Genomic DNA, 16,233 nt, shown 5'->3' with positions numbered 1-16,233 from the left:
CTATGTTGACTCTTGTAATTTTTTCAACACTGTCCTATCATCATATACAAGTTGACTAAGTATGCACTAGATAAGAGGACAGTGATTTGGATCTATAATTGAGTAAACTCCTGGGTTCAGAAGGTTGTGATCATGAAGTCCAGGTGCAGGTAAGTCACTATTAGTGTGCCTCAGGGAGTGATATGCGGGCAGAAAATACTTATTAAACTAATGAAAATAAGTTTGGGTGAATACGGTGAAATTATCCATGAAATATTGTCCATGAAGCCATAGATCCAGTAGGGCAGTTCAGACAATTTCCATGCATGAAGTTTAACAAAAGAAGAAAAATTATTGTTCAATATTATTACTCTCAGAACTGATTCAAGCAGTTTTAAATAAAGGCAGAGATCAACCTTTTAAATCCCATATGGCTAGGGGAAAGCATGATCTGGAAAGATAAGAGCTGAAATATACTCTTCAGTATTTGCATCCTGAAGTACAATATTTTGGCATGTCTCCCTCTTCCTACCCACTCACCTCTAAAGGTCAATCAAGGTTATGGTTTAAATGCTATTGGAATGGGTCAAAAAGACATACTGTAGGACTCATAGATAGTAGGATTATAGGAGACTAAGTCGACAAAAATGAAAATATAATTTAGTCCATATTCCTTGTTTATGTATTTGGCACATTTTAACATTCTTTGAGGGATATATAACAGATATGTTATGAGTTAAAAAGGGAAGCCAAGAATAATGTTAATTATATTAAAGGAACAGAAAAAAATGTGGTCATAGGAAAAGTAAGCTACTAAACCAAAATAACCTCACTCAAGAGGAAAGAATGAACACAGGTAGAACCTATTGAAAAAAATCCATAATCACAGTTATTGCTTCAGATACAAAAACCTTACAAATAGCTGTTACTGTCTATAGCACAGTGTTTTGCTGCAGAAATAGGCTGCAAAAGATGATGTCTAGTAGTGAGAAGCTCTCAAGTGTCCTCTTACCCAAACTGTTCTATAAGAGAGTTTAGCTTTATTTTTCCTTAGGAATTAAATATTTCACTTTAAGCCCTTCAGAGAGGTACCTCTGTGATATCACCCTGGGCCTGATATTTTAATATTCCCACTCCTCCTCTATAAACCTTCAATTACTCTTCCTCTCGTGTGTGTAAGGTGTATTTACATACCTGTGAAGGAGGATGATGAAGAGTTGCTGCAGTTGCATGTAGCACCATCTATCTATCTGTTCTCTAGAGGAGAAGGATCACATACTCACTCATGTTAACTTATTACTTAGATATTATGCCTCTGTCCCCTAGATAAACCTCTGCATTGGTGTAAACTTAACCTCTCTCCTCTGGAGAAAAGAGTTTTCTTGCCTCTTCCATGACTTTCATGTTAGATTAATTGAAATTTTTTTTTTTTTTTTTTTTTTTTTTGGAGGGGGAGAAAATGGTGGAGAAGAGTAGGAACAACAGCTTGTCTTCATTACAGAGTCTTCTGTAATGATGCTCAGTACTATAACAATTAATGCCTTACCAATGTGAGTATGAAGAACTATTAAGTCTTTCTCTAGGGCTTTCTTTTATGTCTATCTCTTAATGCACTTTAACAGTATTCACTTTAAAATAAAAATACAGGACACAAATTGAACTTGTAAAAAACACATACAAACACTTTGTAGGCGGGTGCCAAAGATGATTTAATATCATGGGAGTCTAACCTAACCTCTGCTAAAGGTAGTAGGAGAATCCCCACAGTAATAATGATATCAGAGAGTAGAATTTTCAGTGAGACAGAAATATATTCTCATAAAACTGATCTGAATAAGGGGAAAATTTGAGACAACAAATAATTTATGATAGTCAATTACTTGGCTTCCCTGATTTATCCCATCTTAGCTGTAAAGTCAGTTTACAGTCAAACCACAGTATCTTACATCAGCAGAGTAACAGTTCTAAATGTTAATAAAACACAGATCTTTTCTAAAGTTGCCTTGAAAGACTCTTAGAAAGTTGCTTAGATGTCCTTAGCAAATTAGTGACTGCTGGCAATGAATGCCTGATAGGTTGGAGTTTTTTGTTTGTTTCCCATTTTTATAACGACTGTTGCTATTTTTATTGATAGAAATACTCATGGAAAGAGTGGAAACAGAAAAGGAGAAAAAGAGTCCAATTAATTGGTTAGTTTTTATGGGATTTCCAGAAAAAGGAAGCTGATTATCAAAAAATTTTGCCCCTGCAGATCACAACAAAATGACTGTGTCCAAAGTTTAAAGGTTAAAAGATACATGCTATAACAAATGGCATTTTCAAAGGGCACAAAGAGGATTTTTCTAGGGTCTTCAAATGTTATGTTTATATGCTGGTGATGCTCATGTCCAGATAAAAGTGAGATAAGTAACTGAGAGGATGGCTGAAAAGTTAGCTAAAAAAGGAAAAAGGAAGAAGTAAAAAAGGAAAAGGGAAGAGCCAAATTGTACTCTAACAGTGATTCAGCATGACTTATTCTTTTAGAAGTCTAGAAAGTCCTTGCTAGTGTTCTCCATTCTTTTCATACTGTCAGTAGACTTTGAAGAAGAATATTATATCCCAACTATTAGGAGTCCAAGTTTCAGAAAATGGTGAAGTTGACTTTGAAATTATGAAATTTAAAAAATCAAAATGTAGATATTCTGAACCTTTTTTCGCCTTTTAGTGGCTTTATAGAGGACTTATATCACGTGTCAAAATTCATTATTTGATCAGAGAGACAAAAAAACTTTCCTTCTCTGTAAGCTATGATGAGCACAATCACTTCACTCAGCAAAAAGCTCTGGTTTAGCAAGATCTGTAAGCAAGAATGGAAATGAACAAAACTATTACATGTGTTCTTCCATTATTGACAAATGCAACAAATGCAAAATTTTGGCCTAGAGTATATAAGCTTAAATTTTTGTGTACCCTACAGTTTCTTAATATTATCTCTAAAGTGCTTGCCATTATATAAAATTAATAAATGTCTCTCTTATTTATCCTGCTCCTGAGGTGAGAATCTTAACCTACAAGACAAAGGTCAGAAGGCACTGAAACAACTCTTTTAAAATATGGTCCATAAAACAATTATCTGTCTTCAATTACAAATGTTAATATAGTTATCTTTACTATAAATTATTATCCGTTAATATTAGTACAGAAAACTTTTCTTGAGGAAAACATAATACGTGATTTTCTAAATCACTAACAGCATCCTATGTAATCTATTATCATAATCAGACTTTTCATGATCCCTTAAGATTTCTTAGAATTTAATTGAAGAGTACACCTTCTGAGAATGATAACAATTGAGATACTGAAAACCTTCAGTTTTGATTGGAGAATGGAATAATAAGTCCTTCCAGCACAAGTGAAAAGCTCTGTAAGAATATTTTTAGTCACAGAGTGGCAAACTCCCAACAGAAATACCTTCTGTAGACTTCTAATACTTCTTCAGAGAAATAGGATGCCTTCAGTTTTTGAAAGTATTGACCGTGTCTGATGTTATGCCAGACCAGATGATAATAGCAAAGTGTAACAGCAAAAAATAGGACTGAAAAGACAAACATTAGTTAGCCTTGCTCAAATACACAAATATAACATAGGACACGGACTACATAATTGGAAAATTGCTTCTCATGGTGCAAACATTTAAATGCAGCAAGTTTATGTGTAAATTAATTTCATTTTGTTCAGATTTATAATTTATTTTTCAAAAATTATTTTTTAGGTCTAATGAGTTCATGTAGTGACCTATTTCAGATTGTATTTTCTTTAAAATTATTTTTAAGTTACTTGAGACGATTATTAATTGGAAACTTCATATTTAACTTGGTATTTATTTTACAGACCTACTTTCTAGTTTCTCTACTTTGAGAGGCTGAAAGCCAAACACTGTGAAAGGCCACTCTAGGGATAGAGACAGCTTTACACATAATTTTCTTCTTACAGTAGTTCACCAGCAAAATATACCCCACAGAATAAAATATGGTGTACTAAACAAGAGGAGTCTCTGAGTTAGTTCTCAAGGTTTGTTGATCAGCTGAGACGTTCCTTTAAGAAGTTTATCATAGGCATCAAATATATGGAGATGCAAAACTGGCATAGAAAATGTTGGCAAAAACCACAGAGGTCAAATTTCAGAAAGTGTTAAAAATTCCCTCTCTGAAAAATTATGGGGTTTTAAAATTCTCAAATTAAGGCAATTTTTTATTAAGTCCTCGTTTAAGAGTCATAATTGTGGCTTGCCTTGAGCTGTGTTTGTCCCTCCTCTGATTCATCGTGCTTCCTTTTCTAGCAGTGGCAGTTCTCCCATAACTACTTCAGCTTCAATTATTTTGCCAACACTCCTGAACAAGCTTTGAAATAACAAAAAAGGCTGTAGAAAGGTAGTCTTACAAATAACTGTCTATTAATAGCTGTTAAGGGAATGATAGTCTCAGATTAAATTTAGCATCTTAGGGTAGGATGTATGTTCAATATCTCTCTACTCTACTGTAGGAGTCTCATTGCTAACGTAATGATGTATTGTTATATTCCTTATATGATAATATTATATATATATATATCTCAATATTTCACTAATGCAATATTAGATTAGTGAATTATTAAAAATATAACAAGTCTAGACAATTCACTACCTATATATTCTAGTGTTTCTACACTAATTACAACACAAAAAATAATAGAGACTCAGAAATAATAAAGTTGAGACATTCTGAGCTACAAATACTAAACCAAGGGGCAGCTGGATTTTTGCCGCCGCTTCAGCTATTAATTGTGTCAGGTCAATAAGCCTGAGTTATTGTTAGCCATGTTTTGAAGAACAAGAAGTCTGTTTCGCACAGGATCATTTATTAGTATTAGGACACTTCAGTTTAGTGAAAAACTCATACACTATTAAGAGTCATATCCGGGATTATATTCTTTTACCAATGAATAGTTGCTTTTAAGATTTGATATCACAGCATCTGCACGGTGTCATCCTAATTTCCTAAATAACATAATGGCACAGTCCATTAGTGATACTGGCACTGCAGCACTAATCTGCAGCTTTGCTTCACAGTATTATATAAAAAAATTTGTCCTTCAGCATAATAATTCCATTACATGCATGTTGGTTCATAGTTACTACGGTGCATATGGTAGCATACTATCCAGTCTTGGGATTTGTGTCTGTAACAGAGGTCAGAAACTAATACATATTTTAAAAGAACTTCAAAAGTCTCTGTGAATTTGAATCCAAGGGATCAGTGACCTTCTTCTACTTGATGTTTCTTCCTTGTTCTATCTTGTCCCAGAAAAAGGTCTTGGATGGATAGTGGTAACATCAGTTAAAGCACAAGGAATGAAAAGAAGTAAATCCCTATGTTCCTTATAAATTAGTAGATTATAACAGACAGTTCGGACTAGAAAACCAGAGATGAAATAGATTGAGTAGGTTAGACCTCGGACAATGTGTTGCTATTTCAAGTCTGTTTGGAAACGAATGCACAACTTTGTTCAGAGAAAACAGCTTTGAAAGCAAGGACATGAGAGAAATCATCTCAGATACTTTTAATCTTTCAACGTGAAGTAAATCCCCTTACCAAACCATACAAGTTTGCCTGTATCTTAAGCAACTTAAGCAACACTTTTTTCTACTGACCTGAAAGACCAGAGTTTAGCAAAGCAGATTCACATCTAGCCTTCCAGTATGTGAATGTTTATCCTGGTCTTGTAAACTGCAGAGATGTTAGCCAGTTGCCAAACTGCTTCTTCACTGAAGTTAAATATTAAGTTTCTTTTCCTGTTCCGATCTTACCACTTTTCATAATTTTACCTCAAAACATGAGATACCCACTGATTTGTATAACACTTTAGCTACCATTATGTGTATTAAAGTCAGCTTTTATTGCAGGGGCACAAGTTAGGTTTTGTAATTACTGAGCAAAGAAAAGGGAAAAAAACTATAACACATTCATTTTCAAAATAAATCAGAATTTAAATACTAAACTACCTCTATTTATCTCAAAATATGAATTCAAGACAATCTCAGTACAGCAGCGAACCCTAAGCATGACTTACTTTTACAGATTACACCAAAAGTCCTGCAGTTTATTACTGGTTTTAGTCTATATTATTCTCTTCACATGCAGTTCCCATTCCCATTCACTCCACCAGCTACTGACATCAACCTACTTTAATCTGTTACTGGGATTAATGAACAATGCCTGACAGAGTGACTTCCCAGAATGCCTGGAGCTTTAAACACTTTATTTTTAAATAAGGCATAATACTAAGCAGAATAAAGAAAAGAGATCTGTTGCTCTGTTTCATGTGCTGAGTCTATACAGATCAGACAAGATTTCACTTATAACAGTAACTATGGCAAAATAAACTTTGATTGTTGTGAGATAGGTGCTGTCCCAGAGAAAAAATGTTACCCAGACCACAAATCTAATATAATAATATATAATAAAATGAGCACATTTTGTTTCAAAGTGGCATTATATGTACTTTATTTGCATGTGAATATTTTATTTTTCTGGCATCAAAAATATTTGTAGTATACAAATTTCCTAAGCAAATAACAGAACGTGAATATTTATTTAATGTGTTGTCACTCTGAGCACTGAAGAAAAGTGTAATGGGTTAAAGTAATAAACACACTAGATCTGAATAATGTAACTGATTCCACATTCTAAACAAATTTATACAGGTCCATGCTTCATAAATCAATTCTATCCAGTCATTTTCTAACTCTGAAATCTATTCGTAATTTCAAATGGTGTTTTCTGAGTTCTGTATTTCATAACCTTTCCACAGAAATTATTCTCTCTCCATGTCCATCTTCTGTATTACTTGGCCTTTATAAATTTCTGAGATTTGTTTGTGAGTTGAATTGCTATTCACACAATAATTTCACAGACCTCTTATTTTTAAATGCTTTAGGAAGAAGTAATTGAGAATAATCAATATTGAAGTTTTGAATGTCATTGGTTGTCTTAGATTGAATGCATGAGGCATGTAGTATGTTTTGTTCCAGAACTGAATCAGCATGACTTTTCTGTTTTGGTTCAAATAATTTTGTTTACAAATGTCTATGAATATACTTAATTTAAATGAACTCTCTGAGGGAACAATCTGCTAGTAAACCCTTGTATAATAATGCTCAGAGAAGGGAATACAGAAAGTTATGATTGAAAAAGAAGAGAATTTTATTTACAATTTTGAGCATGCCTTCATGGTGGTATTTTTATTATTTGCTGTGTCTAGTTTCAGCTAATGAAAAGAGATAAGCTTATACATCAGAATTTTTGCTGGAGCTGTAGGAACTACAAGCATGGCAATTTGTCAGGAATACGACGTTTCCCATTGTCTCTTGTCAAGTTAGCTTTCCAGTATTATAATAATAAATACCATTACCCAATAGTATATGCAATAATCACCAATACAAAGCTCTATTCCAATCTGTGCAAATAGATTCTGAAATATGTAATATCACATCCCAAGGCAATTTTATATTTAGCATAATAAATGTTATAAGAATCCAAGGTTATTAAGAACAGCCATTTAAATAGCATTAATCCTCAGTTTAAAAGTCATCATAGGTATTTTGAATCTAACTTAACCTCTTTTTTCTGAGCTTTCAAGTCCTGGTATATCAAATTCTGACCTGAGATGTAGGAAAAAAAAGGAAGCGAGCATACATGCAGCAATAAAAATATCTGGAAATGCTTCTGCTCTTAATTGGCACAAAGAAGCTGCTGGAAAACCTACAGATGCACAAATGTCAGAAACCATGATGTGTAGAAAATTAAGTTAGACAGCTGGCATTGACCAAGGCCTTGATCTCAGTGACTACAGTGCCAGGTCGCTGAGGTAAATGAGAATTATTTGCTGTTGCCTTTTCCTCATTAAAAAACATCTTAACAAATAAGTTTCTTTTGCCATCAACTGACACTACGATGCGCAGAAAGCTTTGAAAAAACTTGTGATATAGAGGTCCTCAAAATTTTCAGAGCCATAGGGACATGGGTATGAGAAGAGCTGATGTGATTTTTTACAGGATATGTGAGATTAATCTTAATGATTTCTGACGTTACAGCCATTATATAATGAGATCTCTTGTCAGCAAAAGCCTAGCAACAAACTAAACAGAAAAACTCAGTCACTTCTAAATCCAATTCAAATGTTCTTCACTAAAAAGCAGTTGAAAGACTAGTTAAAAAGTAATCTCCTTTAACTGGAGAAGTCAACAATTGTCTAGAGCACCATCTTTCAAGAAAGCTGTGGCCCAGCTGAAGGAAATCCAGAGAGGAATAAGTAAAATCAGTAATCTAATCAGTAATCAAGATTATGAGGTGAGACAAGAAGAACAGTTACTGTTTAGTCTGAAGAAGAGTATGTAGAAGGAGAATGTAGCAACAGTTATCAAATATGCATAATACTGCTGCATAGAAGAACAAGAAGGATTGAAAATCTGTGCTCTACATCTCGATTGAAGGCTAGAAATAAGGCTAGACATATTGGGATTAAATTGCAGCTAAAGTGATTTAGTTTAGACATTGCAAAAAATTATGAAATATTAAAAAAAAAGTAATCTCTGGAAGGTTCTGGATAACCCACTATTAAAGATTTTTATGAACAGATTTGGCTGGTAGTGGTAGAGAATAACAAGTGTAGCATCAGAAGCCAGTTTATTTCAGAGAGGAATCTGTCCCTATAGCAAAAATCTTTAATATAATCTGTGAAACAAATTGTCTCTCATCCTATCTTGAAATCAGTTGTTCACTTTGTTTAGTGATTTTAACAAAATCCACCACAACTAGAGTGAGGTGTAGAGGAATTTTCTATCAGTTGGAAGCTTATTTTCATTATTATTTTGTTGGATCAGAATATGTAAGGAGATAGAATTGTACTCTGTATTCTTCTGGACATATTTTTTGAAATTCAATAGGAAACTCTTTTGTGATGCAGACGTTTTAAGAACTTCCGCTTTGATGTCTACTCATAAAGACTGCATGGGTGGCTTTTAAGTGTCTTATAACATTAGAGGTCTAAAACTGTTGTGTAAGCCCACAATGATCAAGTTCCTTTCAAATCTGTCGGACAGAAATAGTCACTTACATGGAACAATCCCTCCTGTCTGAACCAAAATGCCTAAAGTATCTAGAACAGACCAGGTCAGTGCTCCTGCACAAGTGACCACATATTTATTTGACTCTTGGGAATTCCAGGATAACCTCCTTGTATTTAAAAGCAAGAACATCTTAAGATACCCTAAATTTTCTACTGCTCTCCCTCTAAGTTTCATCCTCTGCCTCCTTTAACCATCTCCCCACCTTGTCTTCACCCAGGCAAATTACTTGAATTTGAAAGTATGGTTATACAAGATAAAATGAACAGAATGACACAAGATGAACAAACAAAAATATTGTCTGTATGAAATCAGTTCTAAGTTTTTTTCTCAGAGGAATATTTTTACCATTCACAGTTGTAACATAATCATCTTTGTGGGGTGCTCACATGATCCACATATGGGGTGGCCTAGATAACCCCAGCTTCTATGGCAGGACTGTGACTGCATAGACTGTGATGTGCATAGACTGTGATGGTAGGAGGGGATCTGCTCCAAATTTTTCATAGAATCATAGGATCATAGAATCATACTATCATTTAAGTTGGAAAAGACCTCTCAGATCACTGAGTCCAACCATTAACACTGCCAAGTGCACCACTAAACCATGTCCCTAAGCACCACATCTACATGTCTTTTAAATACCTCCACACACAGTGACTCCACCACTTCCTTGGGCAGCCTATTCCTATGCTTGACAACCCTTTCAGTGAAGAATTTTTCCTAATATCCAACATAAACCTCCAATGGTGCAACTTGAGTACATGTCCTCTTGTCCTGTCACTTGTTACTTGAGAGAAGAGACTGACCTCCACCTGGCTACAATCTCCTTTCAAGTAGTTGTAGAGAGTAATGAGGTCTCCCCTGAGTCTTCTTTTCTCCAGGTTAAAGAACCCCAGCTCCCCCAGCTGGTCCTCATAAGACTTATGCTCCAGATGCTTCACCGACTTCATTGTCCCTCTTTGGACAGGCCTCGATGTCCTTCTGTAACCATGTTACAAAGGAAAGCCACCGCCAGCCTAGTTACCAAGGGTGTTAACCAAGAGAAGAGAAATTCTGTTGAATAGAGGAAAAAAAATAGAAATACCGATGGAGACAGCCCAAAAAATGGAATAAAGGCTACATGAAGAGTTGCCAGGTGGGGGAGGCTCTGTAGGGGAACCTAAAGCAGTGCCACCCAGCCAGTCCCTGCTGCAGTGTCCCCATCAAGGCTGCCACTCCTTGGGCACATCCCTGCAGGTGCCAGCAGCAGCCTAAGGCTGACAGGGAGGGCACACACGTGGGGACCCATTCTGGAGGGGGGGCAGTGTGTACCACCTGTCAGTGCAGCGGGGGGCTACCTGGGACCTGAGGGGTGCTGGGAAAGGGGTGGAGGTGTGTGCTTCTGCAGATGACTCACAGAGGTTGGGAGATACATAGCTGTTTATTAATGCTGTGTAAGTATCTCTTATCATGATTTATCCACTGTATTACTGATATTGATCCTGAATGAATAGTTCACTGTGGGTTAATTACATGTCATTAATAAATTAATAAAATGCTTCGATTCTGGTTCTAATTCTGGCCTAAGCTATGTGAACTCACTAGTTTTTTCCTGGTGTCTACCTTTCCTGGGAAAGGATGCTTAGCAACCAGCTATGATTAGCAGTGGATTACTTGTACACAGTGCAAATAATAAAGGCAAACACTGTTTGGCAGGAATGGAGAGAACTTTAGAATGTTTCAAATTTTATATTGGAGTAACTAGAAGCATCACAAAGTAGCCTGAAAGACTTGTGGTAACCAAAGGATTTACTTCCACTTTTCTCTCACCAGTATTTGCAAGACTATTGGACCTATTTTTTTTTTTTTTTTTAATATAGATCATTACTCCCCAACATTGATATCAACACACACTATCAATAGGAGTAGAACTACACTTTTATCTTAGACATGTATACTGGTGAATTTTCTGTCGTATTTCTGGCATTTTTTCATTTCCGGTTTTTAAGGTAATTTGTCTCAGGAGAAGACTTCTGTGTGATCCTGTTATTCATATTGTTCATTCCATTAAGAATCTGGGGGGGGGGGAAGGGGGAAGGGAAGAACACAATATTTTCCTTCTTTCCAGAATGAAAAACAGACCTGTTCAAAGATTTGATTGGTAGTTGAAGAAGAAACCTACTTTACCACACTCCAAAGGAAAAAATACAATGCTTAATTTGTTATAATGATAATTACTTTTATTTAAAACAAAACCCAAAAAAACCAAAAACCCAAAAACCAAACCAAAGAAATGAAAACAAGCAGAACAACTGATGCTTTGCTAAACTCTGTTTTCTGCAGAAGTATAAGTAAATAGTTAAAGGCAGAATTAAGTCCCTAACACATTTAGAATTCTAGCTGTGATATATATCAGCCATCTATGTAGAGTTTATTTATATGTGCATAATCTGCATACAGATATATATATACACACTCAGAGGTATACACACAGACACCCTGGAAATGAAGGCAGGGGAGAAAGACTGTTTATTTCAGAGGAAGCATCTTTAAAAAATAAATGAATAAATAAATACTCCTCAATATTTGTGGAAGCAAAAATGGAAATTTTCTGTATGTGCAACACTCCCCTTACCTCATATTTTTCCTAGACCAGCTGGAGGTGTTGGTTAAGGGATGTTGTAGATCATGTGAACTGAACCTTTCGAAAAAACATAATGAAGTCATATTCTAGGGACGTGCTGCACACTAATGCATTCTTTGTTCAAGAACGGGCATCATAATGTATCTAAATAATTAGTCTATGCAACACTGCAGTAAAAAGCTTAAAACAAAAAAAGCAGCTCCATGATCCCTCCCCAGTGTAAGCAGGCTCTCCAGTTTTGTCACTACCATGTGCTCTACACTCGTGAATCAGGACCCTGAAGTATAAGAATAGATTAAAGATCTTGTTTATATTATGCTTTTCTATAAATTGCTATCCATTAATAACAGTAAAAAAGGCTTAAGGGGTTTTATTTGCCTCCTAGTTTTCAAACAAATAACCCTAACATTTCTATACCAAAATTGTCATGCAATTATTTAATGTTAAGTTACAAACTTTAGTGCTGGAACAATTTTTCAGGCTTTTCTTTCAAAAATATAACTTACAAATAATACTGAAAGTATGAAAACTGAAGTTCTTGGAACAATTTTTGAACTGGACTAAAAGAGCACATATGATTTTTTTGGGAAAGTATGTGGCTCATGCTTTTAATGTTCCAGAAACACACAAACAGGACTCAGAAGAAAAGGGACTATCTGATTGCTTGTTGGATCCTAGGCCTGGGACAGTACAGCCTACCAGGCTATCACCAGGATTTATCAATTTAGGACCATGCAAATGAGGCCACTTAATTTTTGATCAACATGAACTTGATCTTTATAACAATGTTTGCTGCACATAAAATATGTTTGTGGGTGCATCTGCATGGAGCACATACCATAAACCAGACGACAAATATGTCATCTATATGTGACAGGTTCCATTCATATATATATGTATGTATGTATGTATATCTGTATAGAGTATGCAGTACTTGCATACGTGCCCTCATGCAACTGGTTATAAATCCCAATCTCTTGATGGGATGAGGGTTACTAATTTATAAACTCATCTAACATGTGCCATACTTACCAAGCTGAGAACTTCTGGGACTTAATAAGTTGATTATCATACAGAACAATCCAACTTTCTAAGACAACTTCTTTGTTACTTAGAGCATATAGAAATAGCCTTTTCAGTTGGGACAGTGGGATGAAGAGCACTTAGAGCAAATTTTCAGTTGGCACCAAGCTGAGAGGCACAGTTGACAGGCTTGAGGGATGGGATACTATTTAGAGGGACCTGGACAAGCACAAGAAATGATCCCATGGGAACTTCATGAGGTTCAACAAGGCCAAGTACAGGGTCCTGCACTTGAGTCAGGGCAATGCCTGGTATCAGTACAGGCTGGGGGATAAAGGGATTGAGAACAGCCCTGACAAGAAAGACTTCGGAGTATTGGTAGATAAGAGACTAGACATGAGTCAGTAATGTGCACTTGCAGCCCAGAAATCCAGTTTTATTCTGGGCTGCATCAAAAGCAGCATGGAAGGCAGGTAGGTACTAACTCCAAGGCTAGCAGAGGCGAGATCTGGTTAGCATATCCTGGGTAATGCATGTGAGAGACTGGAACGTGAGTGGTTAATAGGGAGAACACTCAGGGTACAAACTGACAAGGTGCAAATAAACCACCCAGGTGCAGAGTGTGTGCTCACCCATCGCCGGAGGGTACAGCTGAGTGTTGAACAAGATACGGGAAGAAGCTGATGGGAGGCAGATCCTTTGAGGTGGGATAGTGCTTTCATCATGCCAATGTCCTCCCTTACATAATGGTTTAATTGTGAAAACTCCCCTTGGGGGACGCACCAGGACATTCACACGTAGACCAGAAGGTATTCATCCCTGCTGATGGGCCATAATTGACTCATGTACGCTGACATAAATGGCAGCTGTAAGACTTAGACTACCAAAGATTTCCAAAGTATCCCGCCACTTACAGTATTATGTCATCCAGTTTAAAACCCTGTCCGAGGGGAGGCACTTGGGCGTTCCCACCTGAATCTGAGCATATATAACCCATGGAACTTTGTGTTTCATGGTCTTCCCCAGCTCCTGATGGATCCAGAGTGCAACTATCACTTTAACACAACTGCAACCATCACTTTGACTAACAGACATCAAAATTGCAACAATCAAGTCTCATCATGGGATCCAAGGGTGGTGACAATGAATCTTTCTCTCTCCTTTTCCTTTCTTTTGCTCTCTTTCTTCTCCTAATGTCTTAAAGTTTGATAAGTTAAGTTTATGAAGTGCCTTGTTTGGATGTTGTTTTAAAATTTGCCAAGTACCTTATTCTACCTTAATGTTCTAAAATTTGCAACTAAAAGTTTGGTATTGAACCTCCTGTGAATTTTGTTTCTCCCATGGACCACCCAGAGTAATCAAACAACCTTCCCCTAGACCTGGGGAGTAGAATGGGGCATCAAGAAAAAAGTTCCCACCGTGGCAAACTGCACAAAGAAACAACTGCTTATACGCCTACCATCAGTCAAACAAAGATCACCCTAAGTTATGAGACAGATGCCATTTGCAATCACCAAGTCCCACTGAAAAGCCTCCTTGAATACCTGGAACTTGGACTGTAAGACAAGCTACCACAGCGGGAACTTGAGATAAGATAAAGCTGGTACCATTGTCCAGATGTTATCTCAGACCTAGAGGAAGGTAAACAAAGCTAGGGGATATGAATGTGTCTCTGATACTGGATACAAAGAATGTTGAATTTATGGGCTGCAAGGAAAGCCAACTCATCAAGTGGCCAACTCTGCAGCTGTGCCAAAATTTACCCAGCTCCAGCTGGGTGAAAAGTAATTCCAGCAGGGGGAGATCACGGCCACTGACTCATGGCCCCCCAACCCAAGAAACCCACCAACTTAAAAGAAGAGAAAGACTGAACATGTGGACTAATTAGCATTAGAAGTGAGGGAATAATTTAACCAATAGAATAAGAGAACTGTGTAGCCAATGAGCATTAATTCCTTTGTTTTCTAAGATGCATAGTGAAAAGTTTTGAATAACCTCAGGATTCCCAAAAGCAAGAAGCCCACGGTGAAGAAGGACCAACAGGACATAACTGGATCCGTGGGTGGTGACAATCTTATGCTTAATATCTCTCCCTCTCTCTTTCTCTCTCCCCTCTTTTCTATTTCTTTCTGCCTCTCTACCTCACATTAATTGTAAAATAAAATCCATATTATTGACTTTGGCATGTGGTCTCATTTGCACCTTAATTTGGACAGAGGTATCTCTCAATAATTGGATCTTAACAAGAGCAAAATACATAATCAGGGAAAAAAGAAAACAAGTGTTTAGAAACATTCACATTATTCTCCAGAAAATATGTTTTCACCTTGTGGTAAGAGAAAGGAATTTAAAAAAATGTCCAGTATAAGTGAGATGCAAGTCCTCATCTAAAGGTAACCTCCAGAATCTCTTGCAAAAATCTAGAAAAGTAATCCATGAAGCTCTGGAATGATTATTAATATTGCTTCAGCAATGTATTAAACCCTCTAAGTCTTTCAATTAGCCCTTGTTAACACAGTTTATTTTCCCCAAGTTTATCTTAGAAGGAAGGATATAAAAATATGTTATTTATCGAGTCACTCTGAAATATTTAAAAGATATGTACAAGTCCTACTGAGTAAGGCTATATAGAAATAATACAATGTATAAAAAATATATAAATTAAGCTTATAATCACCCAACATCCTTTGACAGTGCATTCTTTGAATAATAATGCACTCTTCAAATCAATGCTTTCTTTGTTTGTTCTGAACACATGAAATGACAGCTTTCATGAAGGCCTAGCTACAAGCAGACAGAGGCTATTCAAACATATTTAGAATCAAATTTTCATAGGTACTGTAGTAAACATAACTAAAAAATAAAACTAATTTAGTAGCATAACCTTGAAGAAATAATGGCAAATAACAAAATTTCTGTTTAATTATTGGCGTTTGGTTTGTTTACTGTAACTGATCTCTTTTCTCAGTATAGGTGGTTTTTGTTTGGTTGATTGGTTTTACAGAAAGGGGTTTTTTTTCCTCCAAAATATGATGTTCTACAATATCTCTTTGAATTCCTCACTTCATCAACAGGTTTCCCTGTTCCATTAAATACTTTAGACAACTCAGACCAAACTTTACATTAAAGGTGACCTTATCAACATAACCCTGCTTTCACTTATTTAGTTATAATCAAAACCTGTTCTGACACATGAAAGATGTTCTCATTATGCAAAAAATATCTGGACTGGCATAATAATTTGAAAGACATCCAACTGCTTTACCTCATCGCCAGCACTGAACTATCTCATGTCACTGTCTTAGTGCTTGATTCTGTCTTTTCCAAGGTTCAGTGGAAATATCTCCAATGAATTTTAGTCTTTTTGGTTTTATCAGTCTCTACATCATCCTATTGATAAATCTGTATCACTCAAATCAACAGATAGTTGCAGTATGCATGATTTTCTTCTAAAAAGAATAAA

Source organism: Chiroxiphia lanceolata, chromosome 3 (assembly GCF_009829145.1).
Source record: "Chiroxiphia lanceolata isolate bChiLan1 chromosome 3, bChiLan1.pri, whole genome shotgun sequence".
Classification (NCBI taxonomy): Eukaryota; Metazoa; Chordata; class Aves; order Passeriformes; family Pipridae; genus Chiroxiphia; species Chiroxiphia lanceolata.
This window is presented reverse-complemented; position numbering follows the sequence as displayed.